This window comes from Crinia signifera, chromosome 3 (assembly GCF_055691185.1).
Source record: "Crinia signifera chromosome 3, ASM5569118v1, whole genome shotgun sequence".
Lineage (NCBI taxonomy): Eukaryota > Metazoa > Chordata > Amphibia > Anura > Myobatrachidae > Crinia > Crinia signifera.
Genome location: NC_139219.1, coordinates 212917147 through 212944788, shown reverse-complemented (window position 1 = coordinate 212944788; position 27642 = coordinate 212917147). Strand labels below are relative to the sequence as shown.

The 27642-nt window shown below is 44.0% G+C and overlaps 2 protein-coding genes across 2 annotated transcripts in view; both read left to right on the top strand.

The window, feature by feature from the left end:
• Positions 1 to 8057: 8057 nt before the first annotated feature.
• The window catches only part of KBTBD11 (kelch repeat and BTB domain containing 11), a 31418-nt gene continuing 11833 nt past the window's right edge, over positions 8058 to 27642 (top strand). The window contains exon 1 of the mRNA XM_083177360.1: positions 8058 to 8194. The gene's annotated coding sequence lies outside the window, so the exon portion shown is untranslated. The remainder of the gene's footprint in view (positions 8195 to 27642) is intronic.
• MYOM2 (myomesin 2) overlaps positions 8068 to 27642 on the top strand; it is a 268492-nt gene continuing 248917 nt past the window's right edge. Inside the window, exon 1 of the mRNA XM_083177359.1 lies at positions 8068 to 8194. The gene's annotated coding sequence lies outside the window, so the exon portion shown is untranslated. The remainder of the gene's footprint in view (positions 8195 to 27642) is intronic.

Below are 27642 nucleotides of genomic sequence, written 5' to 3'. Positions count from 1 at the left end.
TACACTATTGCAAGGAATCATTCAACATTACATTCTTGCCTCATTTACGATTTTTTTTTATAGTTAAGTAAAAATAAATGTTTATTATGTATTGTAGTCTGTCCAAATTCTACTGTATTTTTTTTCAGTTACTTCTACAAGATTTACGTCTCTCATCCACACGCATTGCTCGCTCCCATTCCCGATTGCAGGTCTTTCTTCGGGCTGCACCCACTCTGTGGAATGCTCTCCCACGCACAATAAGACTCTCCTCTAGTGGCGGTTTTTACCTATGGGCTGCAGCAGCCCCCCCCCCAGGTAAAGTCCACCACTGTAGTGAAGCCAGATGCAGTCTGTGACACTGCACTGGCTTCACTGTGACTGGCAGTGACTGCCAATTGGAAGTCCGACCTGCCAGTCACAAAGGCAGTCCCATTGGGAGGTGTTACCTCCCTCCGGGACGCCTTTGTGCAGGCTGCCATGCAAACACGGCAATTGCGCATGCGCAGTACCTATATTGGTACTGCGCACGTGCTGGTCCCGGTGCCTGTTGTTTCTATAGTACAGGCGCCAGGACCAAGATTGCTTCTATGGGCCGTTGCCCAAGCAGCCCATAGAAGCTGTCCGCATGCGCAGTACACATGTTTGTACTGCGCATGCGCCAGTCCCGGCGCCTGTCATCACAGCACAGGAGCCAGAGACGGGAAAGGAGGTAGCGGTGGTGACCAATAAGGTATGAGCTGCCACTGCTCTCCTCCATTTTCCAAACCTACAAGCGTTCCCTGAAAACTCACCTCTTCAGGCAAGCTTATCAAATTGCAGAACCAGCCATAAAACCTTCATAAATTTTTCCTATCAAATCTCATCCCCATTGTACAGTCTACACACATCCTCTCCTACTGACACTTTTCATCCTCCTGACTCCTGACCAATTTTTCTGGGTCACAGCCCACCAAGAGCCTTTGCAATCTTGTAGACAGTTATGCAATAAAGAATAGATTGTAAGTTTGCGAGCAGGGCCCTCATACCATTGACTGTCTGTAAATACCCAGTTTGTTGTATCACTGTCTCCTACTGTAAAGCGCAACGGAATATGCTGCGCTAAATAAGAAACTATGAATACATAACTAATACATTTTCAAATACCATGAAACCAATTTACATGTAGAAGTCCGGTGGATAAATGTAAACATATCTGTACTCACAAACTAAACATTAACAAACTTGTTGTTTTCATTTGTATTTAATTTAACAACAGAGATTCACTTTGACATGAGCTCTCACTAAAATGTTTACAGATGAAAGGCCTGGTAAAATCAATATGAAATCTAAATGAGGAATGATTTAGCCCGGCCAATTGCTGCAGGGATTATTAATCAGATGCTTAAACAAGCACATGTAACGTTATTGCAAAATGCTTCTTGTAAAGTAGCCTTTGTCATTGCTCTGTAGAGGGGAAACATAATAAAATAGAGATGTGGAAGATACTGTATATTTAGGATTATTATATCTATAAGACAGGATTGCGTGTGCTTCTCAATAGCACGGATCACATAGATCATATTGTTTCATCCACATTATAGTCGTCTGAGAACTACAGTGATCAAAGTACAAATTGGTGGAGCTCTATTAAGATCAAAGCATAGTCTGGTAGACCTGCACAGATATGATTCATATGAGATGAAACACACAATTTAAAGTGGTTCTTGTTGATAGGTCAACACCAAAAGATGGACATGCACTAGGGTCAAAATTAACAAAAGGTCAACATGCTTTAGGCTGACATTGCCAAAATGTCAACACAAACAAAGCGTTGCCGTGGCAATGGTCGACATGTGAAAAGGTCCACATGAGTTTTTCAGAATTTTTTAAAATGTTTTGGACTTTTTCATGCATTACAATGATCGGTAAAGTGTTTTCAGAGCAAAGCGGTAGCGTTAGACTAATTGGGAGTCAATGTCGACAGATGTCAACATCGGCACAAAAAAACTCAAGTCGACCGTTTGGATGTGTCAACCTTTTACTTGTGTCGACATCTCCCACATCGACCCTTGCTTGTGTTGACCTTTGGCCAAGTCGACCTAGTACATGTTAACCTTTTGAAGTTGACCAATTGACTGTCTACCTACACACTGCAGATCTTTCAATCCACACCCATTTAAAGTTATCTTGTCCTTTAACAGTTAACAGTATGCATAACCAATCAGGGCTGCTCTACCATTAGGCAGCTTAAGGCAGCTGCCTAGGGTGCCATGATCTGGACGGTAGGGTCAACAAGTCTGTCTATCACAAAAATAAGGATGGCTATGAGGACACTCTTGTTGTACTTAATGCATGTGCTGGCTGCGGAACTTCTAAGACATCACCTCTACACATTCACTTGAGGTGCTGGAAAGTATTGGTGGCACTGGTGTTGAGGGGGCTGTGGGTTGAAGATTAGCCTAGGGTGCTGAGAAACCTTACACCGGCCCTGTATGTAATACACTGTAAGTCTAAGTAATGTACTGTATGCTCATATAGACTTATACAAGACATTACACATCTAAATGTACTTAAAAGAAAAAAGAAACACCAGTCCCAGCTATGGTCCATCTCAAAGGTTGGCTTCTAGTTCAATGTTTTACAGGGTCACTAACAGAGCTCAGCCCAATATTAATCATCAATACTGGCACTGGGCTCCATTACTGTGCCTCTGCAAAACCTTCCCAGAGGAGCATTGCGGGACCACCAATCACAGAGTCCCACTGTTTGCAGTGCATTGGAGCAGTGGTGCACCTGTACATCCCCCCCCCCCTCAATGAGCATGAGGAGATTTAACAAACTTTTCCCTGTGTGTCGTCTTTCCACATTACCTAAGAAGCTATCAAAACGGGTAACCCATGTCATAGGGACCTCTACAAATATGCAGTAATGTGTTGGTAATCTCTGCTCCAAATCTGTATGCTACATCTATCCTTCATAATTCATTTTTCATCAGGAATAACTTTGGGGTTAAAATGCAGGGCAGTGGGACCCCTGTGCGGGTAAGGGGTGTGATTTGTCTGAAAGGGGTATGGCTTTGCAGGGATGACACTCCTGTGAGCTACGCCACCCGATTACATCATTGTTGAGGCATGGCCAGTGCTCTGTAAAATGCTGGCTATGCCCCCAGCCCCTCTGACTCATTGAATAGACGCTATGTGCATGCAAACAGCATCTATTCCCCGCTGTGCAGAGCAGCCGGTGACAGGGGGGACTCCCAACTGTCCCCCCACTGTGGGACACTGCTGGCTTGGGATTTTTTTCCATGCCAGTGGCCAGTGTGTTTCATGTATTTCCGTGGGTGACTGGCAATGTATACCTATTGGGGGTAAATCGCTTTGTTGCCTAGGGCCCCTTATGCCTAAATCCGTCTCTGTCATAGCCTACTGCAGTCCTTAGTTCTACCCCTCTCTTAGCTTCTTTCCACAATCCTATTTTTGTGTTAAGTCTGTGAACAGAATGCAGACAGAAGTGACACATTATGCCAGCACATTACTCATTGATCCCACAGAACGTCAGTAAATGTGTGTTGTAGCATGCACTATTTGCATATGTCAACTAAATACAACCTTGATTTGTCTTATGTACTGTACTTTATATTACATGTTAAATAAACAAAATATCCTTACACCTTTGGCATCCAGTTGCATACCTCCCAACTTCTGGCCGGAGGAAGTAGGGACACTCGCGTGGCGAAGCCGCGCGAGCGCCCGAAAAGGGGGCGGGGCGTATGCAAATGAGGGCGCGGCTTATGCTAATTAGCCGCGACCTCATTTTCATACGAGAATAGACGCTGTGCGCATGCGCACAGCGTCTATTCTACTAGATTGGGGGGTCTCCCAACTGTCACCCCCCGCAGCGGGACAATGCCTGCCGCGGGTGGGACGTCGGGACAGGACCCGAAAATCGGGACTGTCCCGACGGAATCGTGACAGTTGGGAGGTATGCAGTTGAGTTCTTGTATGCCCTGGGCATGCTCCCCATTAGTCATAGGGGCTGATTCCTGGTTGGATACACTAAGATGTCAGGCACAGGTCAACAGTATTTCTGCATGTGCATCTAGATAATCAGACTGTGATTGTGGGTCCTGCTGTTAGATCTACAGTGTCTAGATAGACGGTCATTAGGGCTACCCCAAAGGTCGACATGTAATAGGTTGACAGGGTCAAATAGTCGCTATGAAAAAAGTCAACATGCAATTGGGTCACATGTAAAAGGTAGACACATGACATGGTCGACATGAGTTTTTCCTGATTTTTTTTACTTTTTACATTGGCTTGTTCTTACTTTACCATCCATGTTGGCATAGAGGGAGAATATAAGAATATAATAGTGTGCCAAGCATAGCAAGGCACCGAGCCTATAGCCCAGCAAAAGGAAGCAAGCTATGTGAGGGTACGTGTTACACTAATCGGGGTGCCATGTCCTCGGCTGTCGACATTGGCAGCAAAATATGAAAAACGCACCTGGAACTTTTCATGGGTCTACCTTTTTTATTTTGACCTTTTGAACCTGTCGACCTTTTCGGGTTGGTCTATTGCCTACCTAATAATCCCCACCCCTGTGATTGGAGTGGTTGCTAACACCAAAGCACAATCATTGGAGGCCATGCTATGACAGAGAATTTGCACTAATATGGGGCTGATGTAAGTTTCTATTGCACGACAGATGGATGTGTACTATTTGCCTAATTCAGATTTATGTGTAAACTCATTTGTTTACTGCTGTCAGTGTGTGCTGCTGCTGCTGCTGAGGGGGTGGGGGCAGGCAATAACACTCCCCCCCCTCAACTTTAGAGGTTTCTTTTTATCAAACCATAAACATTTTTGGGGCGTGACCTAATTGCGGGAGATGGCCATGCCTCCCGCTATTAGGCCACACCCCCAACATTTTACAAGGGTCCAGCATACCTCTCGGCAGTCCTGAGGGCGGCACTCAGCTCTATTCGGCAAAATGGAGTTGCTTTATTCCCACTGTAGGAAAATGCTGTATTTTTTTTACAAAAAGTGGCTGCTTTTATTTTTTAGTTTTAGTTAACATTTTGAGAATATTTGCTCACCATGTTACCATTCCCATCCAGAGTCCAGAGCATGAAAATTTTTAAAAGAAAAATCATGAAAAACCTTTTCATGTGTTGACCGTTGCCATGTTAACATTTTGCCGGTACTTGTTTCCTGGCACGGCCACACCGATTTCCATCGGGGTGGTCGTGTCGGAAAAATCGCGTCGGTCGCATCGCATGCGACCAAATCGCATGCGATGCGACCGACACAATTTTTTAATTGAATCAAATGTGAATAGGGTCCCTGGGACCCGATTTTACATTAGATTCAATGTTAAATATTCCCTACACCCTCAATTTCACACCCTCAACGCCACCCCACGATTGACGTGAACCCGAAGCGTGGTGAGCGCTGCGAGCCCCCGAGGGGCGGCGGTGCGCGTCCTCCGACCTTTTCATTCCCCTACTATCCACGTTGGCATGGAGTTGAGAATATAAAGTGTGGCGAGCGCAGCGAGCCACCGAGCCCGAAGCGTGGCGAGCGCAACGAGCCCCGCGAGGGGTCGCTTATTACTTCACAGGTATACGCGTGCGCTCGCCACGCCTCGGGCTCGGTGGCTCACTGCGCTCGCCACACTTTATATTCTCAACTCCACGCCGACGTGGATAGTAGGGGAATAACAAGGTCGGAGGATGCGCACCGCCGCCCCTCGCGGGCTTGCTGCGCTCGCCACTCTTCGGGTTCGCGTCAATCGTGGGGTGACGACGGGGCCATATACAATGTGAAATGGGTCATATTGGCCCATTTCACATTGGTTCCTATGTGAGATGGACTTAATCAAGTCCATCTCATCTTGTGCCATTATAATGGCACAAGACCGACGCGATGCTCCCGATTTCAATGTTAAAAATTATTTTAACATTGAAGCCTATGGGGAAATCGCGGGCATCGCATCTGGGGCTATGTTAATGGCCGCGACCGACGCGATGCCCGCGATTTAGCATTTGACTGCTAAATGGACCTGATTTCAAAGGAAATCGGGTCCATCGTGGGCATCCTGTACCTTAACTTTAAGGTATACGATGCCCGCGATTGTGGCTGTAGTAAGAAACAAGTACCATTTTGCCAATTTGAACCATGTGCATTTAGTTGACCTTATTTCAATGTCAACATTTTGGCGTTGACCTATTGTCTGTCAGCCATCTGGATCACGTCTGCAGGGAGGGATTGGATTAAAATTACCCGACTCGATGTACAGTACTGTAAGGGGTAAAGGGGCATACACATGGAGCGAATTTGTGCTATTTTCGAAGCAATCTGACTAGATTGCTTTGAAAGTAAGCACAAATCTCTCCATGTGTGTGCCATGAGAGATTACATATATCCTGCTAAGTCAGTGCGTGCAGTCAAAATCTAGTCAAATTGCTTAGCAAGTGACTGCAAATCTCTCTGTGTGTACAGAATGAGAGATAGTGATCGAGATCTCTCATTCTGAACCCGTCCTTTTTTTGCTTAAGCAAAATCGCTCAGAACAAATCTCTGCATGTGTATGTGCTCTCCATGGGAGATCTGGACACCAGGAAATCTCCTACCTGAAATAGCTTAGCAAAATTGCTTAGCACATGTCTCTACGTGTGTATGCCACGTATTCTTAAGGTGACTGTGAAATGACTGTGACAATGTAACTTACGGATGGAACCATTACTTTATGTACATTGTGCTACAGCGCCAGCTGGTTATTCTAATGCCAAAGTCTCCTTCACAAGCCACAAGCATTAGATCCTACATGCCAGTGGGGATTCAGTATGAAATCCCGGCGTTCGGGATCCCGGGGTTCAAAATCCCGACCGTTGAAATCCCGACAAGGGGGGGACGTGGATCGCCCCCCCTTGCGGGCTCGCTGCGCTCGCCACGCAGCAGGCCCGGTGCCTCGGGCACGCTAATTTATTCTCCCTCCAGGGGTGTCGTGGACACCCACGGAGGGAGAAAGTGTCGGCATTTCGGTGGTCGGGATTCCGAACGCCGGGATCCCGACCGCCGGGATTTAAACTGCATCCCGCCAGTTGTATACCCTTCATTACATACATGGGCAGTATGAATGGCGAGTCCCTGATCGTCCATACAGTACATGTGTGGCTAGCAGCATTACAAGGGGCACTACATGGGTATTAACCTATTGCACCTGGAACATTTAATCAGGCTCTGGTGAGAAAAGAGGGCTGTGAGAACAGGAGAGAAGAGGGCCCTGCTCCAAGGAGCTTACAATCTATTTATAACCACAGCCTGATGCTTACCATCACTAACCAAGTTCCCTATAACATGGTGTGGTGTGGTGTGATTACTCCCTCTCTGCACATACTCCCCAGCATCTACCTACACCAATGTCACTGCTCATAATAGTGTATACCAGGTGGTGATGGCTAGCATCAGGCTGTGGTTATGAATAGGTTGGATGTGTGCTGCATGCAGGAACAGACACCCTATTCTGTTCTCCCCACCTCCTATGACCTCACCAGCTTCCCTGCAGTTGCAGTTAGATAGGGGAGGATAGGAGCTTGCAGTGCCCAGCAGCAGCCACTGAATGGAATAGGGAGGCTGGCACTCTCAACACCCTGCTCTTCCTTCCCTCCTCACTCCCATCCATCTACTTTAACGTGTAGTGATAGTAGCACTACAGTGTACTTATTATAATTATATGCAGGACTAGGAATCCCCAGGGGCACCTATACAGTGACATAATGTAGGTCAGCCATCATATGGTCATGTCTGTGCATCCAGACCAACACACACCAGCACAGTCTGCTTACTGCCATCCTCCCAGACAGCAGGGCTGCTGTGGATAATCCTCCTGCTCGGATCTCTGCTGCTGCTGCTGGTGTATTATTCTGCACTGCTCCTGGCAGCCCGAAGACAAAGGCAGAGGTTGCGATTTGATGGTTTGGTGTAATCCCCTTGGAGGGGTGGGGAGCCTGTGTTCTGTACATCGCTGCTGCGTTCTGTACATCGCTGCTGCGTTCTGTACATCGCTGCTGCTGAGGTGGCTGATCGACAGACGGATCTGATCTGCTGTGGTAACAGGGGGATTATCACATCTGCTGGCTGCCGCTCCATTGTACTGGGCACCAGGGCAGGACTGTGCCCCCGGATCCCCATCGCACTGTGCGGAGCCTGCCCTCTACACTGGCACACAGGTAAATAGAACGCTCCATCCTGACCCTGCCATTCATTACATGCGTGTTCCCAGCCTGGTGTGTGCTGCTATTCATAGCTCATCCAATTACTGCACCCATTTGTTGCTTTCTGGCTCTGACCTGACGCATCTTTGTGTATATTACTAGTAATATGTTACCAGTCATGCATGCGATCAGCAGCACTGTATACAGGTAGGTAGTCGGAGACATGTTGCTGTGCTTTGCATAACTTCACAGTGTGTACACAGCACATGTTCTCTTAGTTCTAATGGTATTAATATATTATACCCCTGCACTAAGCTGTAAAGTGGATATGATGAGCCCCCATGCGCCTGTTCCCATCAGCTCCCAGTCATTGCTCTTTCTCACTGTTCCCTGCAGCAGCATTGTAGCAGCAGCTCCCACAGTGCAGTGTATACAATATATAGTGCTTGGGATGCATGCCTGTAAAACATAACCCAGATATGTACACAACCTAAGGCATTCTGACACTTCAACACAAAAGAGTTTACAGTGTCAAGCTATACAGTGCCATGGCTATGAGTATACACAGAGCATGAGTATACACACACACCTCTCTCTCTCTCTCTCTCTCTCTCTCTCTCTCTCTCTCTCTCTCTCTCTCTCTCTCTCTCTCTCTCTCTCTCTCTCTCTCTCTCTCTCTCTCTCATACAGTATATCTGGGGTAGCACAGATGCTGTAATGGCTAGCATTACTGTCATACACCAGGGTGGTCTTAGAGTAATGGACAATCTTGCTGATGGTGAGGCTAAATATCCTTTGCCCGGGACTCTGCAAGATTACCAGTACACATTCTGGGGGTAATTCAGACCTGATTGCATGACTGAATTTGCACAGCAGCTGATTATGGACTGCTGAGCATGCATGCAGCCTGTGGTATGCATGTGTGAGGCTGTCCTGCAATGAAAGCCCGCTACGTTTTCACTGCTCACATTGTGATTGACAGGGAGTAGGTGTCTGGGGGTGGTAACCGACTTTTTCATGGGAATGCCAAGAAAAACGCTACGCATGCCCAAAAAAGGGCTGGGAGTGACAGGGAAAATGCAGGAGTACCCAAGTGTTTTAGGGGATGGTGTCAGTTCCAGGCCAGATATGCCTGTTTTCATCGCAGTCGCCAAGTAAGTGGTGCCCGGTGAAAAGTCATTATTCGATGGTGAGCGGGTTTCCGAATGGTTTGATCATATTTGACGCGGCTGTGAATAGATTTGCAACCGAACACATTAATTCACAAGGTGTAATTTCACTCTGGTGGGGCAACGTCTACATGGATGGTGCAAAATCTCAGCCAAGGAATCAGGTCTGAATTACCCCCTGCATATGCAAAATAATGAACAATGGAACTATACCTTGTTTCATTATGGTTCTCAGTGTCACATGTAATATTTTTGGATTGGCTGTGCAGTGTGGCCAACCAGAAGGTGTCATATGCGACCTTTGGGAGTGGTCAAACCCATGTACACATCAAACTATGTTCATGATTTGTTGTTCCAGTATGACAATCATGTAGATATTATTTTAGCTTGTACCTGTCCTTAGGTTTGATTCCCTCCATGGCCCTAGCTGTGTGTAGTTTTGTATATTTTCCCTGTTCTTGCATAGGTTTGCTCCAGGTACTCTGGTTTCCTTGCTCAATCTAAAAATATGTAATCTGGGCTTGTTGTATTGTCCAAAAACAAATCCAAATTGCCCTATGCTGGATACACACTAGACAATATTTTGAACGATTTGGCTGGTTTTGGCGGTTCGGAAAGACAAACCGTTCAAATTGTCCAGTGTGTACCCGCTATTTCGCTGACCGTGTGTGCTCATGTGCGTCGTCAGCTACATCCTCCGTTGTCCTACATGCAGGATGACTGAGGACATCAATAGCAAGGGCAGTATGGCCGCCACCAGCGCACTGCTGCTGCAGACATTGGCAAGTGTGTATACTGGCACCCCCATGTATCCCATACTTGCCTACCTGACCCTACCCATGAGGGAGAAAATGCTCTGTTCCTGGACTTTTCTAGTAATCTAGGATTGCCATCACCTGTGGGGAGCTAGGTAATTGATAAGAAAGATGTTTCACCACAGGTGAAGGTAATCCTACATTACCAGGGAAGTCCAGGAACAGAGCATTTTCTCCCTCTTGGAGAGGGTCAGGTAGGCGGGTGTGGTATAGGGATCCGAAAGTTGGAATTCTGACAGTCATTATCCCAATGTTGGGATCCAGACTGGCCGGACCCAGACAGCATGGTGAGCACAACTAAGCCCCTTGCGGGCTCTCTGCGCTCACCACGCGAGCCACCTTTTCTATTCTCGCTCTATGGGGGTCACGAGGGAAAATAGCCTACGACCGTCGGGAACCCAGCTATTGGTGTTTTGACTGTCGGAATCCCGACTGTCGGGACCCCGTCCGGCACCCCAGGTATGAGGTATCCTTAATCCCGTGCTCTTGCTGGGTACACACATCGTGTAGTGCTGGGGTAGCCAACTCCAGTCCTTGAGAGCTACCAACAGTTAATGTTTTCCAGATCTCCTCACAGAATCACAAGTTGAGTAATTAACGCCACCTGTGGCTCTTTTAAAATGTGTCTGTGAGTAATGAGTGCATCTGTGCAGCAGCTAGGTTGTCTGGAAAATGTGAACTGTTGGTAGCTCTCGAGGACTGGAGTTGGCTACCCCTGGTCTAGTGTGTACCCAGCTTAAGACCAATATTTTTCAGAAAAAAAAAACATGAATTTCTGCAATATGTGGTCATAAGGAAAAGGCAAGCTGTATGTCTGCTCCGAAAAGCCTCTCTGTGGTTCCCATTTATTAAGGATTGCATATACAATCTATTACCGCCCAAGATTACATAATTGTAATTGTGTTCCTATCGCAAGAATGTATCATCCCCCACGCGTAGGGACAGAGTGTCCCTACGAGTTTCCAGTATGCCAGTGGAAAAAGATAGGGCCAGATGTATTAAGACTTGAAAAGTGATAAAAATGGAGAGTCATTTATCAAACACAGCCTGTGACATAGCAGGCACAGTATGAGCTGATTGGCTGGTGGTTTATCACTCTCCATTTTATCTCTTTTCAAGGCTTAGTACATCTGGCCCTATCTTTTTCCAGTGGCATATTTATCTGGGTTCACATGGAACCAGAAAGCCCCTGGTCACACACCCCGCATCCAGGAGAGCTTTGCCGGTATCTATTCAGCGGTCCCCGAATTCTGTACCTGTCCCAGTTGGATGGCCATTTTCCGGGGATGTCACTTTGGCCCTTATTCTGATCGGTGCGGCCGGATCCGAATATGCGGCCAGCACGTGCGTCCTAAACCTCGCCTTCCATACGGATCGCCAACTCCGTCCGAACGCGGTAAGAAGCTGTCCGAACGGACCGCACAAGTATTTCTCATGAATACACCTCCTCCATCTCAGGGAACCTCCCCCATCATTCGATGGTCACAGACCATCGAATGTAGGACCGAGTGGCCAGGCAGCTCCCGCAACCTCAGACCACACAGGCATTTCTCCGTGCAAAAGCAGCAGAAACGAGGAAGTCCAGGCAGCGATGGGGATCGCAAAAGGCAGCTCTTATGGGGGCAGCTGCTAATATGTACTGTTACTACATATGTGGTTAGCATCGGTGCGATGGTCAGCGGGATGTGCGGCCACTGCTTGGTACATCCTGCGCATTGTCTTTCAATTTAAAAAACAGGAGCTACAGTACAATGACACTGTACACTAATGTACAGTACTCACTAAACTCCATTGTCCAAATGCAGAGCTACACAGTTCCACTGTCCAATTTATATCACAGCAGATTATAGATTAAAGCAGAATAGGGTACTTATGTAATATCTGGGCTCCCGTTTTTCTTATGAGACCGCGTCCCCTCACGGGGCTCACTGCGCTCGCCACGCTTCGGGCAAGGTGCTCGCTGCGCTCGCCACACTATATAAAATCAACTCCATGCATAGTTGGATAGTAGGGGTATGAAAAAATGGGGTGCATTTAACATGGGAGCCCAGATAATACATAAGTACCGGGAATAGTGCTAATAATTGTATTGCTAAATCTAGTCTATCTGTCTTTTATTTTCAGTTCTGATTTAAACATTACATTATCTAAATACTTAACCTAGTAGGCATATATATGATATACTTATTATGCCAATACATTCCTATGGCTTATACAGTAATATTAATGGAAGACTAATGGTAAATACGGATCCTAGCATTAACTTAGTTCTTATGTGATTGATACATATGCAGTTGTTATTTATGTTATGTGTTATGTATTATAGTGCCATCTTACAATTTGTCAGTCTCATTAGAATGCACTACCCTCATTCCACCCCTGCATGTCTTCATTTGTCAACTGCAGCCACAATTTGTAATATATGATTATTTCCAGTACATAGGATAGTTGTAGGCCTACAGTATGTACATAGGCCATTGAATATTTGCGGCTAAACTGGTTAGCCACAAATATTGAGTACCTCCGAAATCCGTATCTAGAAGGGAATGCAACAGGCATCTCCTATCCCTCCTGCCCAGCTCACAGCCACATCCACCATAGGTTCTGACCAATATTGGGAGAATTGCAACAGATCACATGGCTACCGCCATTCTGAGATGGCGGTAGCCCATTGTAGCATATGGGCTACTTACTGCATCACCGGGAGGGCAGTGCGGTAACCTGGGTCAGCTGGGGGGGTCAGTGCTAACCACGCATGCGCAGACCTTGCGGCATCCTGTACAGTAGATCACAGGGACAGGCTTCTTTCTGAGCCTCTGTCCCTGCATCTGCAGGAACATACATTGTACCGATAGTATTGCATACTGAATGCGATCCTGGGTGATCTAATTGTTTATGCGATCCTTAGTAAAAGGGCCCCTATATCTGGACAATAGGGGCCTGATTCAGAGGTCTAAGCAGAAACACAAAATACACCCCAGGAAAAAATGCATTTTCTTATTTATACATAATATAAGTCCACACTATTAAACATGACAGCAGCATTCCCCTTCCCAAACACAGGGGGGAAAGACTAGCTGCTTTCAAAAATAAATGGTATTTAGTGAATCTTTTCAGATGATTTATTTATATAGCGCACACATGTCCCGTAGCGCTGTACAGAGAATATTTGAACATTTACATCAGTCCCTGCCCAATGGAGCTTACAGTCTATGGGCCTGATTCTGGTTCACTTACAAAAGCAAATTCTTTCTCTAATGGACAAAACCATGTGCACTGCAGGTGGGGCAGATGTAACATGTGCAGAGAGAGTTAGGGCCCCCATACATTAGGACAAGTTGGACCCATTTCTCCTGCGAGCCGCCCAGCAGCTCCACGGGAGGCTCACATACAATTTGGCACTTGATTTTTTACATGTGATAAATCTCATACGATTTATCACATGTAAAAAAAAATGGGGAGCTGAAGGGTGGTGAGGAGCAGTGGGGCGGGCGGCGGGTGCAATGGCAGTGCCGGTGAGAAGCAGTGGGGCAGGCGGTGGGCAGTAGTGGTGCCAGTGAGGAGCAGTGGGGTGGACGGCAGGCAGCGGCAGTGCTGGTGAGGAGCAGTGGGGCAGGCAGCGGGTGCAGCGGCGGTGATCATTGCAATGCAGTGCAGCGGGTGGGCAGCAGCAGCTATTAGAATTTTGAGGGATATCATAAGTTTTTGTGCAATGGGGACTATACAACTGAAGCAATGGGGGTAATTTGACAAAATGTTAATGTGTCTATAAATAGTCTATGTTTACAGATTATTTATTGATGGGGAAGCAAATAAATCAGGATTGGCAAGAACATACTTAAATACAGCAAAACAAATAGGTAACCAACTTCATACAGCAACAAAGGTAAAGGTCAGGCTAAGGCAATTCATTGGCATTTATTAGGGTCTGACTAAAGAAAAAACAGGATTTATGGCTAGGGGGATTTCTCAGTAATGTTGAACATTAACAGGGAATGTACATTTCTAAGGTAGAAGCAGTAATTTCCATAGTAATGTGATGCCTCTTCAACTGACACAGACTCTTCTAGCAATTGCTGTTATGCCACAGAGCTGGGGGTGGGTTGCCATGGTTACTGCAGACTGTTGAACAGATCCATTTAAAGTATAAAGAATCTCAGGGGTGCTTAGTAAATACTAAATATTTACATTCAGCCACGCAACATGTTAACTTTCTTAACACATTACAAATAACTAGTGGATTTTTGTTTATGTTACTGCAGTTTAAATTTACCTAATGTAGTGTACACATGGTTCGATTTTGATCCTGATGCGGGGACCTGCGGCACCAAAATCAAATAGAAATATAGACTGCAGGCAAGACAATATAATAAAGATCTGTACTATATGGTCTAAATCAAATGTTTACACGGTGCCATGCAATTAGATCAGGATCAAATCGGGATGGAATAGAAAGGAAATTGCACTGTGTGTACACTACTTTAGACTTTACCTCTTTAGATTTTGTTTTCTGTAGAATTTGATCACAGATAAGAATCAGTTAACCAATCCAGGGCCAGATGCAATAAGCTTCAAAAGTAACAAAAGGGAGAGTGATAAACAACCAGCCAATCAGCTCCTGCCTGATATTTTTCAAACACAGTCTGAGACATGGCAGGTAGCAGCTGATTGGCTGGCTGTTTATCACTCTCCATAAAGCACAACAAATAATAATAATGATAATTTGATAATTTTTGAAGTTTAGTGCACCTGGCCCCCAGTCTGCCTTAAATACATGTACAAGGCAGAGTTAGGGTGAGATTTACTAAGCCTTCAAAAGTGATCAAATGGACAGCGATAAAGAACCAACCAATCAGCTCCTACCTGTCATTTTTCAAACACAGCTTGTGACATGGAAGGTAGGAGCTGGTTGACTATTGATTTATCATTCTCCATTTTATCACTTTTCAAGCTTAGTACATCCTGGCCTTAGTCTTAAAAGCTAGGCTTGATATGATATTTATACTGTAACGAGGCAGATTCTATTGGCCACTGGTGTGACCGCAGCTTCAGGTTTAAAGCCCAGAGTTATTCATATACTGAATGATTTCCACGTGTGGTAAGCCCACAGCTAACATGTATTAAGTCATAGCTCCTGGATTAAGTGTCCAGACTATTGTGTAACCCTGTATGGCAACCCCAGAGTGATTTTCTTTGCAGGTCCTTAAAAGCTATGAGAAAAAAATCTTTGTTAAATGCACCCACTGGACAAAGCTACTGCCATGGGCATGCAGGATGCCTTCTCTAGCCATTGGCAAGGTGATTGACAGGAAGTCATGTCTGGGAGTGGTAACTGACAGGACGTCATGTCAAACGCTAGACGTGCTAAAAGAAAAAGTGATTGTCAGGAAAAGAGCAGGTGCCCTGAAGTGTTTTAGGGGAGGGTGGGTGACATCAGCTCCAGGCCAGCTATGCCTGTATTTCTCCCAGCCGCCGAATAAATCCAGGGCAACGCGGCACTTGCGATGAGTGGCGACCAGTGGAAAAAATAATTTGATGGTGAGCTGCTTGAGATGGGGTTTGGTAATTTTCGCTCAGCTGCAAGTGTTCGTTAGCCATACACATCTATCCACACAGCATACACATTCATTTGCAAGGTGGGGTTTCACTATAGCTGGGCCTCATCTGCCTGTTCACTAACTGCGGCAAATTTGCTCAGCAGCGATCAGGTCTGAATTAGGCTCCATATTAGGGAAATGTTTTTCCCTGTAACATGACAGTTATGAGCTGGTTGGCTTATTGAAGCTGGTGCTTCTGGCCCATTAGTGTTAGCAGAAGTTGTGCCATGAACACTAACTGGTAGGAACAGGTTAAATGGGCTACGTGGTGATGCTGTGTCTTGTTGGGGAGCAAATCAGTAGCCTCCATGCAGTGAGGTGTATGGTGAAGGGGGTTTATCCTCGGTAGCTGTATTTTGTCAGCAGCATTTGGTATGGCCTTGGAAATAACATTGTCAGGAAATCCATAGGAATGCCTTTGTTTTTGTCTTCTGTTTGAAGTGCAGCAAGATCCTCTAGAGCGGTGTTTCCCAAACTCAGTCCTCAGGGACCCTAAAAGTGCATATATTAAAGGTCTCATATTTGGTGCCACTGGATACAGACAGGCAGCAATGTTAGTATCAATGCTTGCAAATCTTCTCAAATATATTGATACTAATGTTTTATAGAGATATCTCACAACAACCAGCATTTAAGCATAGACACACCCATATGCAGAATTGTGACACGCCCCTCTACAGTACCGTTTTTAAGCAGAATTGTGACACGCCCCTCTACAGTACCGTTTTTAAGCAGAATTGTGACACGCCCCTCTACAGTACCGTTTTTAATGTTTTGATTTGGAAACCTGCTCTCAATACAAACGGGGCCGGCGCTGGATCTTGGAGCAAAACCCCAAGTCACCCTTGACCTCATCCCCACTTCCCAGAAAAGCTCATATCTATCTTTGAGTGTGTGAAAAGATTCTGGCGCCCTAGGCAGCTGCCCAAAACTGCATAATGGTGGCACTGGCCCGGAATAGACAATGTATTATAGGTCTGAATACTAGCTCCGCATAGCTCCAAATAAACTCCAACTTCATCTATCTCTGTGTATCCAGAATGCTGAAATATTTGAAATAATCAACACTGCAATTATGTTTCCTTCTACTCTGCAACAATAGGTTTCTAGCAGTAGACAGCTGTGAAAATCGTGTGCTTAACAATACTTCTTATAAAAATGATTATCATGACAGTTTATGACTTGCTGAACTAAATACACCCTAGCATTTACTCAGTTGGAACCATTGAGAGTTAAGCTATAGATTATAGGGCACAGCCTGGCAATCTGAGTGCAGGGAATGACTGCTTCACACGTGAAGAAAGGTGTAATGTGATATATGTACTCATAAGGCTTTAGTTATGTAAACCATAAGCAGTGCTTAATATTCAGCATTAATCCCTAAGCTTCCACTGTACATAGCAGCTATGAATTTACATTTAATATAGTTGTACAGTATCGCTGGCATGTGCTTACTATATATAAGCAACGACTTGATGTCTTACAAATTTCTACGTTATTGGTTGGATGCTGACATTGGTTTACATTGAAGAAAACAGATGCTCTCTGTGACATTTCTAGGTTACATCTTTTGAGCCATGTAAGTAACATATATTTCATGTTATATTATAGTTCGGTGTAGTTATATTATATTATAGGTAGCACTCTTCATTATTTTTTCATTTAAACTTAATAGGGGGAATAAGTGGGTGGGTGCAAAGCAGCGTCCTGTGATGGGATTGGGTGTGTGATTTGTAGTTATACTCACTGCAGGCAAATTCCTGGGTCTAGCATGTAGACCCGGAAATTTGCCTTTTAACGCAGGTTTTTTTTGCAGTGTGAACAGGTCGCATACCCGGATCTCATACACGGGTAAAACCCTTCTTTTTACCCGTGTTTGAGATCCGGGTATGCAGACACGGATTGACCCGTTTTCACTGCACAAAAACCCGTGTTAAAGGCAAATTACCGGGTAGAACTTCTTCACCCGGGAATTTGCCTTACAGTGAGAACAGGGGTCCGTCCCTGCAGTCCCCGGCATTTTAATGCCGGGTAAAAGCCGCGTATTTCTCACTCGGAGTGAGAACACGGTATTAGGGGGGTATTCAATGTCAGGGGCACGGCTGTCGAGCAAGCTCGACAGCTGTGTCCCTGTCCCGTTCTCGTTTTGCTCGCCTGGAGCTCGGCAGTCGGGATTCAATGTCCCGGCCACCGAGCAGCGAGAAGGGGGCGTGCCCGTGAGCTGAGGGCGGAAATAGACGAGCTCAGGCCAGGAGCTCGCCTATTTCCAGCTTTTCTCGGCAGAACGAGCCAGACAGCTTGTGCTGTCGGGCTCGTTCTGCGCAAAACCCCTGTTCAATGCTATATGCTATATGCGCAGTCTTGTAGGGGCCAAGATTATTTTTGGTGGCCCTTGTTAGCTAGATCACAGCATTGCCTATTATCAAATATACTGTATATAAATGACTGTCAAGTGTATAGAACATTTGTTGTACTATGCAAACGAGGAGAACTTTCCTTGCTTCCCTGGATGATAGTGTGACTACGTTGGGTTCAATCTATTAAAAGTACTGCCTTTACGGTCTGGTTGCCAAATGCTTAATGGCTTTCAATATTGAATACAAGGTAGGATCTACATTGCATAAAGAGGTTGTAAATGATGTATTGTGCTGGTGCAATTAAATACGAGAGATACGATCCTTAACTAATTAATTAAAAATGACTACAATTATTTTATGATGATAAATACTTGTGCTTTACGATAACTTCTTTATGTTATAGCTGTGTCTATAACCATGAAAACTCGACCATAGCCTGTGGCAGGTGCAGTTTCTTCATCGGCGTATGAACATGTTTATGAGCTGTTGTATATTTCTAAATGCAGCCACTTTCAGTGTCATGTCCAGAACCCGCCTGCTTCAGCTTCGCCACCCCATTGTTACCCAGGAAAGCACACGAAGGGGTACAGATGGGATGTTGCTATGGGCAACCAATCAGACCTTCTAGAACAGCGGTTCTCAAACTGTGGGTCCTGACCCCAAAGTGGGTCCCCGCCTTCTCAGCATGGGGTCGCGACTCCATATTACTGACCATCAGGCTGATGACTTTTTTAATCTCAGTCAGTGATTTAAGGAATCTGAAAGGTCTGTTGAATTTCTGTTACTTTAGACTCCTCCCATCATTCTGTGCCCCCACAATGCTGCCATGTATGTGCTGTCTGCTGACTACACATGTGATGTGATGACCTTCTGCAGTAACTTGCTGGGGTCCTGTCATTATTTTTATGGTCTGATGTGGTCCCAGAGCAAAATAGTTTGAGGACCCCTGCTCTAGAAGATAACAGATAGAATATGTTTAATTGCCCATAGCAACATCCCATCTAAAAAAGATGGGATATATGTTTCCCCCTCAATGTCACAAACCTTATGCCCAACTCTGTGCACAGACTGTTGTGACATTTGTACAGGGTGACTCAGATGCATGTGCCTACTTACAACCATAGGCGTGCACACATTGAGTCTTATGGGTGCACAGGCACCCCCTAATGCTGTGCCCACCCTTATGAACACCTCCCTACCAGCAATACCTTTTACCAAAGACTTTTTCTTTTTAGAACTGTATTCCATTGAAAGAAGCGCCCATCAATCAATTATGTGTGTTTTGCATTGTTACTTGTACCAGACCATTGTCATATCACTACATATCATCCATATATGTTTTTTACTTTATTTGCATGTATTATTATACTGAGAGACGTTTTATATTGTAGCGAGTACCAATAGATGATGGTAGACACACCTGATTGGCGGTGTTAGACACACCCAATGGGCGGTGTTATACATGTTTAAGATGTGATGCTAGGCACACCCCTTTGATGGTGCACCCCCTAATAAAATGTGCTGCGCATGCCTATGCTTACAACATTGGGGGTTATTCTGATTCACTCGGAAAGGAACAATCGCTCTCTAATGGACAAAACCATATCCACTGCAGGTGGGGCTGATGTAACATGTGCAGAGAGTTAGATTTGGGTGTTTTATTGTTTCTGTGCAGAGTAAATACTGGCTGCTTTATTTTTACACTGCAATATAGATTTCAGTTTCAACACACCCCACCCAAATCTAAAGATGTCCATACACTAGTAAGATTTATCTGCAGATCTGGCTGGTTGGAACAAAAACATGGTTATGGATGAGTGACAGTTTGTCATTTTCCAGCAAATGGACAACTGTCATTTGCTCTCATCCATAACCATGTTTTTGTTCCAACCAGACAGATCTGCAGATCTGCTCCTGAAGAAGCTGGGTGTTTTGGCCCAGGGAAACGCGTTGAGCCTTTTTATCAAGTGGACCATTCTACTTCCAGCACACCGCTACAACCTGAGTTTATCCACACCAACCAGGACATCTACTTGTGCATTGCACCATCCCATCCGGACTCATTATCCGAGGCAGACACGGAAATCATCATATCCTCCAGGTTCTACCATCTTTCCCATCAGAGACACCTAATTCTCTATCTGGACTCTGTTTTGGGATCGCCATTGGCCACCTGGTCACCTGCTATTATGGGACTACACCTTCAGATGTCAGTGTGGTAATATGCAAATTACATGCTATACTCTAAACTATAAATTGTGCTGAGAATTGAATGTCCACAGGTTTACATTTTTATACAACATTGTAACCCCCTTTTATGACTTGCAAAATTTCATATGCTATTACAGCTTTTTAAATTTTGTCTTTAATAAATTCTATATTGTAAAGGATACCGTTCTGCAAATTTTTGCTCATTATATTCTTTTCAGCCCGCGCTGGTACACACACCCTTTTTTTCCTATACGTTTTGAGGACCTGACAAGTCCTAGTACCAGCTGCAGATAGTAGCGCACTGATCACCTCCCCCCTTTAGATCTGCAGATAGATCTGCGTGTGTATGGCCACCTTAACTCAAAGTACAAATTCACCCAAATCTAACTCTCTCTGCACATGTTACATCAGCCCCACCTGCAGTGCACATGGTTTTGTCCATTAGAGAGTGATTGTGCCTTTCCCAGTGAATCAGAATAACCCCCAGTATCTGATTCCTAGGGGGTATATTTATGTGTGGGATTATAAAAGTGGAAATGTTACCCATAGCAATTACATTCTACTTATAATTTATATAGCACCTTTTAGAAACAATAGCTAGAATCTGGTTGCTATGGGAAACATATCCACTTCTATAAACCCGCACCTCACCCCTCAGGGGGCTATCCAATTATGCCCATTACGGCAACGTCAGCTGCAGCTGTATCCCTGACAGAGACCCGTTTTTGAGCGACTATGGCACTTTTTTTGTGTGTTTGATGGAATTTTTTTTTTTTCGTTTTTTTTTTCCTCACACCTAATTGAATTAGTGTCATGTTGTGTGAAACTCCCTGTTTTACAATAGTATATATGGAAACTCTGCTCAACACTTCTAAAAATATAGATATTCCAAATCTAAGCACTGTTTCATGTTGGAACCTGAGAGAGACATTTACAAAAGTGGAGTTATTTTGAGAATTCCATAATTGTAACTATAAAGGTCCCTCACGCTGATGCTGGGCCAAATATAGCCCTTTAGTTCACAGTGTGTTACTGAACAACAACTCACGTTCTCATACGATTGGCCAGCTCGGAATAGCAGCAGTGCAGGAGCAGCTGAACATTTGGAAGTTATGGCCCTTCTAAATATATTTCGAATTTTCTTGATATTTAATGAAATATATTTCTGATTTATTCCCAAGGCTATTGCAATTCAGTGTAGGTGGCTATTACAAAGATACTCCCTGTTTCCATTGAAGAAGTGGGCACACATGCCTTGGATCACACCATAGGAGAGATTCTTTCATCTGTAAACACCAAACATAATATTTCAGTGGCAAAATTAATTGTCTTATTCACAGTTTAATCTATTGGTACATGAGAATAATTTTAACTCTCTGGGCACTCATTCATTGGTTAAAGGTGGTGTGTCTATGCTATCAACTAAATCTCATTAAATCAAATAATAATCCTACTGTATCTTTCTATCTGACTATTCCCCCTACTAACTATTCAAAACTTTTAGGGGGTTATTCTGGTTTACTCCTTCTGGCAAATTCCTTCTCAAATGGACAAATCATGTGCAATGCAGGTGGGGTAGATGTTACTTGTGCAGAGAGAATTAGATTTGGGTGGGGTTTTACTTCAAAGTGAGATCTATATTGCATTGTAAAAATAAAGCAGTCAGTATTTTCCCTGCACAGAAACAAAATAACTCACCAACATCGAAATTCTCTCTGCACATTTTACATCTGCCCCACCTGCAGTGCACATGGTTTTGTCCACCAAAGAAGGAATTTGCTAGAAGGATTGAACCAGAATAATCCCCTTGGTGAGTCACTGGCAATATGGTATTTTTTGTGTATCCAGGGCAAATACAATACTATTAAATCTGGATTCTCCATTCTGATTAAAGTATGAAGTGAAATGAGTTCTGGGTTTTCCTATAAGAGCAGTACAAGACAACAAAAACTTTCTTTACATTTCAACTGGTATAAATTAATTAATTGTTGGCATTTCAGATAGTTTCACAACATAAGATACATGTTTACAGTTAGAACACAACCTGGGATTTGTAGTTTTATTTTAGGACCAGATGTACTAAGCTTGAAAAGTGATAAAATGGAGAGTGACAAAGCACCAACCAATCAGTTGCTACCTGTCATTTTTCAAACGCAGCCTGTGACATGACAGGTAGGAGTTGATTGGTTGGTGGCATTTCACTCTCCATTTTATCTCTTTTCAAGCTTAGTACATCTGGTCCTCAGCCTTGATGAGTTTAGGTTAATAGAGGGGAAGTTGATACAGAACATTTTGGAATAAATTCATATCACAGAAGAAAATACCTTGTCATGAGCCAAGTAAAGGACCTATTTTGTTCCTAGGTAGGGCAATACATGGGATAAGAATCATACTCTTTGAGAGTCAAGAAAATAAGAATTAACAATCTCAAAATAATTATAATGATTTCCGATAATCATTGTGGACTCAACTAACTTCATTCCACAGGGGTGTATTCACTGGCATATTTATAATGGATGAAAGGTGTGTGATTCAGGGCAGCACACCCTGCACCCTTTTAGTTATATTCACCTCTAAGTCAGCCCAATGCCGGCAGCAAAGCTGCAAAAATCACTGGAACAATGTCCACTACAGCCTTTTTACGGTGATTTGCGCATGCACAATGGAGATATCCTCAGGAACGTAGTGGGGGAACCATATTCACGGAACGGCACATGCACAGTAGCTTCTGGCACAATGCCAGAGTTTACTGCACCACTAGAGATGAGGTTGCCCAATCGGAGCTTGCACACAGGCACACATTCTCAGAAAATGGCTGTTTTTGGAGAATTAACTATAAATCGGCCATACAGTGGCCACTCGTTGCCTACTTTGTGCTCGTATTTAAACAATCCTGACCTAATGTCATGCATATAACCTGGAGAGTGCTTTTGGGTGGGTCTGGACTTTACAGGTGGATTTGGCTTTTATGCTCTGCTCCTGTGGCCACAAGTCCTATATCCTTCTTAGGTGAAATGTCCTGTCTCATGCAGCATTGGGGCCAGTGACACCTAGTGCATCCAAAAGACTCCCTGTGCAAAGATTGGGTATGGCTTTACATGAAGGGGATACTAAAGAGGGTGTGGCTCTGCAGGGAATCCCCCAAATATTTTACACCGGGGTTGTGCGGGCTGCCCCTGGAGACTTTTCCAGCACTGGCGACTCCATCTCAGTGATAGGGCTGCAGCCCCCCCAGGTAAAAATCACTACCCGGCTCAGTGTCAGTGAGCCAGATACAGTCTGTGACTGCCAGTTAGAGACATACTGTACAAGGCAATGTCATTTGTAGGTGTTCCCTCCCCCTGGGACTGCAAGTCCAGGCTGCGATAAGTGGAGAGCTGGCTTTCTATGGGAAGCCACTTCCTGTGTTATTGATCAGCTCATTGTGGCCTCCGTGGGCTGCAGTCAGTGCAGACTATAGAAGCAGGGAGTTTGGGTATGTGCAGACGCACAGCAGTAACTGCCCATGCGCTAGTCCTAGCACCTGCCAGATTGATTGCACAGGTGCTGGGTCCCGGGTTTACTCTTCAGGCAGGGGGGAGGCAGCAGCCGCTGCTGGATCCAACTATTCTTTTTTTTATATAAAGTCTACTGTACTTAACTCCTTAAACATTTAGTAGGTTTCAAGGCAGCCCACATCCATACTCTCGAAAAGCATTGCTTCTCAGAGAATATTTTGGCAATTGCTGTGCGTCTGGATGGGATGCAGTTAGAATCCTGGTGGTCGGAATCCCAGCGGTCAAAATCCCGACGCCGGAATCCCGACCACCAAAATCCCGACCACCAAAATCCCAACACTTTCTCCCTCTATGGGTGTCCACGACACCCATAGTGGGAGAAAAAATTAGTGCGCCGAGCGAGCCCGCAAGGGGGGGGGATCCATGTCACCCCTTGTCACGTATTCGGCGGTCGGGATTCCGCCATCGGGATTTTGACCGCCGAGATTTTTTACCACATATGTCTGGACAGCTGTTCAAGCATTCTTGTGTATGGTATTAGGAACAATATTATTTGTAGAAGGCCCCAGTCTATATTTATCTTTCATATTTGCTCTTTGAAGGTTGTGAATGCGAATCTTTAGACAAATATACTAGACAATATGGGGCAAATCTATACCCCTTTCACACCGCAGCTATAACATGGTATATTGCTGATTTTTAAGCATTTCTACCCGATTCTAGGTGCAGTATGAAAGCTCCATAGTCAAAATACCAGGTAAAAAAAATCCTGTGTTTGAACCCGTTTAAAAAGAAGGATCCTACATGGTTCAAAGGCGATTTGTTTTGCAGTGTGAAAGCCTCAGACCTAGTATTTTGAACACATGACTGTGCCACAGAAGGTGATAGGCTGTCTCCCTGCCTGATGACACTACCCTGAATCAGGAAACAAGAGAAATAGCATTTGAAGTAGTGGAGAAGCATTGCTGGCATATGTCTACACTACAGAGCATACAGTTATGGCAATTTGGACTGATGAGGATGTGAGGGAATTGGGGAGCCAGACATTGCCAGGCAAATCACTGGCACTGTAAAGGATTCTCTAATACATTTGACATTGGTACAGTACATAAACATTAACTGACAGGTTAAATTTTAGCTATAATACAAATATGTGAGCCATAAAAGTTCATTACAAATGACATTACACTGTTTACTTTAGGTGAATCGGGTTCAGTGTGAAAGGCATCAACCCAGTAATAACCAGTAATAAACCAAGTCCACCATACCATGTCAAAGGGGTATAGCTTGCTCAGACCCATTTTGGAAAGGTTTTCAAATACCGGGTCAGAGCAGGTAATAGTAAGCCTGGTGAAGTGATAACGTAGCCAGTGACAGTGCAAAAGCAGCCAGCTAACTCCTAACTTTCATTTTACAAACCCACCATGTAATGTGATAGTTAGGGGCTGATAATATAACTCTGCTCTGTCCTTCCCTCCTGAAGCTCCCTACCATGGTAGTACAAATTTGTGTACACTGCTTTTCTCACAATATTTTATACTGTATATTTCAATAAGCTTTGTTCACTTATGGGATTTATATAGCTTTCAGTATCACTTTTTTATTTTTACTTTTATGTTTACATGCAACAATTAAATTACTAGCACACCATTTAAAATAAATGAAATGTCAAATAGGCAAATACATTATTTTAGCATATACTCGGTGATAATATGTAATCAGCTTCTCAAATGCTTTTGAAGCGATCTTCTGTTTGCGGAACGAAGAAAGAATAGAAAAAAAAAAAAACAGTTTATTTTTTGTTCATTTATACCCCTTTCACATCGCACTTTTAAAACGGTATATTGCCATTTTTTTTCCATTTTAAAATGTTTAAGGCTGCAATGTGAAAGTGCCAGAGTTGATTTACCGGTTAAAGTTAACCGGTATTTCAACACGGTTAAAAAGCAGAGTCCTACACGTTTTAAAGCCGTTTTTTTGGCAGTTTGAACAGCTCTATTTCAATGGCTTGAAACGTGTCCCTTGGGGGTTAAACTGGTTGAATGTTTGAATGGTATTAAATGATTTTTAAAACGGTTTTCACCTGCAATGTGAAAGGTCTCAAGGCTCAGACCCGTTTTAAAGTCCCATTTAAGAATACTGTGTCATTACCCATTTCTGCAATGTGAAAGCAGTATTATAGTTTCACCCTGCAAAGTAAATATTTTGTTGCTAAGCTTGCCAATAGGAAAGTTTTCTTCTTCCTCTTTTAGCAGATTATGCAATTCTTCCTGACAAGGTGAAGATGTTACATACTTGAATGACAATGCAAAGCTGGCTCATGTTTGCTGCTATGGCAACAATAGCATTCAGCTAGATACAGGGAAGACAGTTCTGTCATCCTGCCGCAGTGCTCATTTCACTGCTATTGTCCTTTTAGTGGAAAGCCAAAGCTAACAATACTAATTGTAGACAAATGACAAATAAATATACCTATTAAAAATAATGCTCCACTATTATTTCATCCAATATAAGAATTTATCTAATTTTGTTTTGCAGGCTTTTAGTATAGGAAAGCTTAATAATGCAAGGCAATAATTATTTGTGCCTGTACTACACTAATATACCTCTGTCCTGGATTCTGTGACCTTGATGGAGATTAGAGCAAGTCATCTGATGTAGTGGCAATGTGCCGCGTCTTGGCCTTCACAGTTTTATTTGGCCTAACATTATGTTACACAACTCTTACACCACCAAGTCATTATTCATAAACTAGTCATATCTTGTAATTATTTTAAAACTAGATATGCATTTCACAGTATATTTGATAAATATTACAACAATGATGTTTTAAAAGGATCGATGATTATTAAAGATTACTAATAAATACTCTGCATATTAATAAATGAAACAGTTCAGTCGTCTTAGACACATTGCTGAGATACAGCTGAAACATATGCAATGGCAGTTGCTACTTAGATGTGGCAGGAGGGCTACCACCCCGCCCAAAGAGGAATCAGCCGTCAGACTTAAGGTGCCCATACACTAGTAAAGGGGCATACACACGTAGAGATCTGTGCTAAGCAATTTTGCTAAGCTATTTTGCTAATCAATTTTGCTGGTGTCAAGATCTCCCATGGGGAGCACATACACATGCAGAGTTTTGTGCTAAGTGATTTTGCTAAGCGATTTTGCTAAGCAATTTTGCTTAAGCAAAAAAAGTCAGGGTAATGGTTCAGAATGAGAGATTGTGATCAGTATCTCTCATTCTGTACACACAGAGAGATTTGCAGTCATTTGCTTAACAATCTTACTAGATTGTGACTGCATGCACTGACTTAGTTAGCAAGAGATATTTAATCTCTCGGAGCATACACACGGAGAGATCTGTGCTTACTTTCTAAGCAATCTAGTCAGATTGCTTAGAAAATAGCACAAATTTGCTCCGTGTGTACACCCCTTTAGATTTATCTTCAGATCTGGCTTGTTGGAACAAAAACATGGTTATGGATGAGTGACAGTTTGTCATTTTCCAGCATTTCCAAGCAAATGGTCAACTGTCATTTGCTCTCATCCATAACCATGTTTTTGTTCCAACCAGCCAGATCTGAAGATAAATCTGCGTGTGTATGGCCACCTTTAGATCTGGCAGGTTCCAGGACCGGTGCATGCGCAAATGCCGCTGTGCCACCCCTTTCTTCTCTTTTGCTAAGAACCAGGCCTTAAGTGCATATATTTAAACTGAATATAAAACTATTTGCGTCGGACTTTACTGCTAAGCGTTTCTAGCTCTATATGGAGTACAAATAGCTTAAGAGAAAAATATTTCCCCTTATGC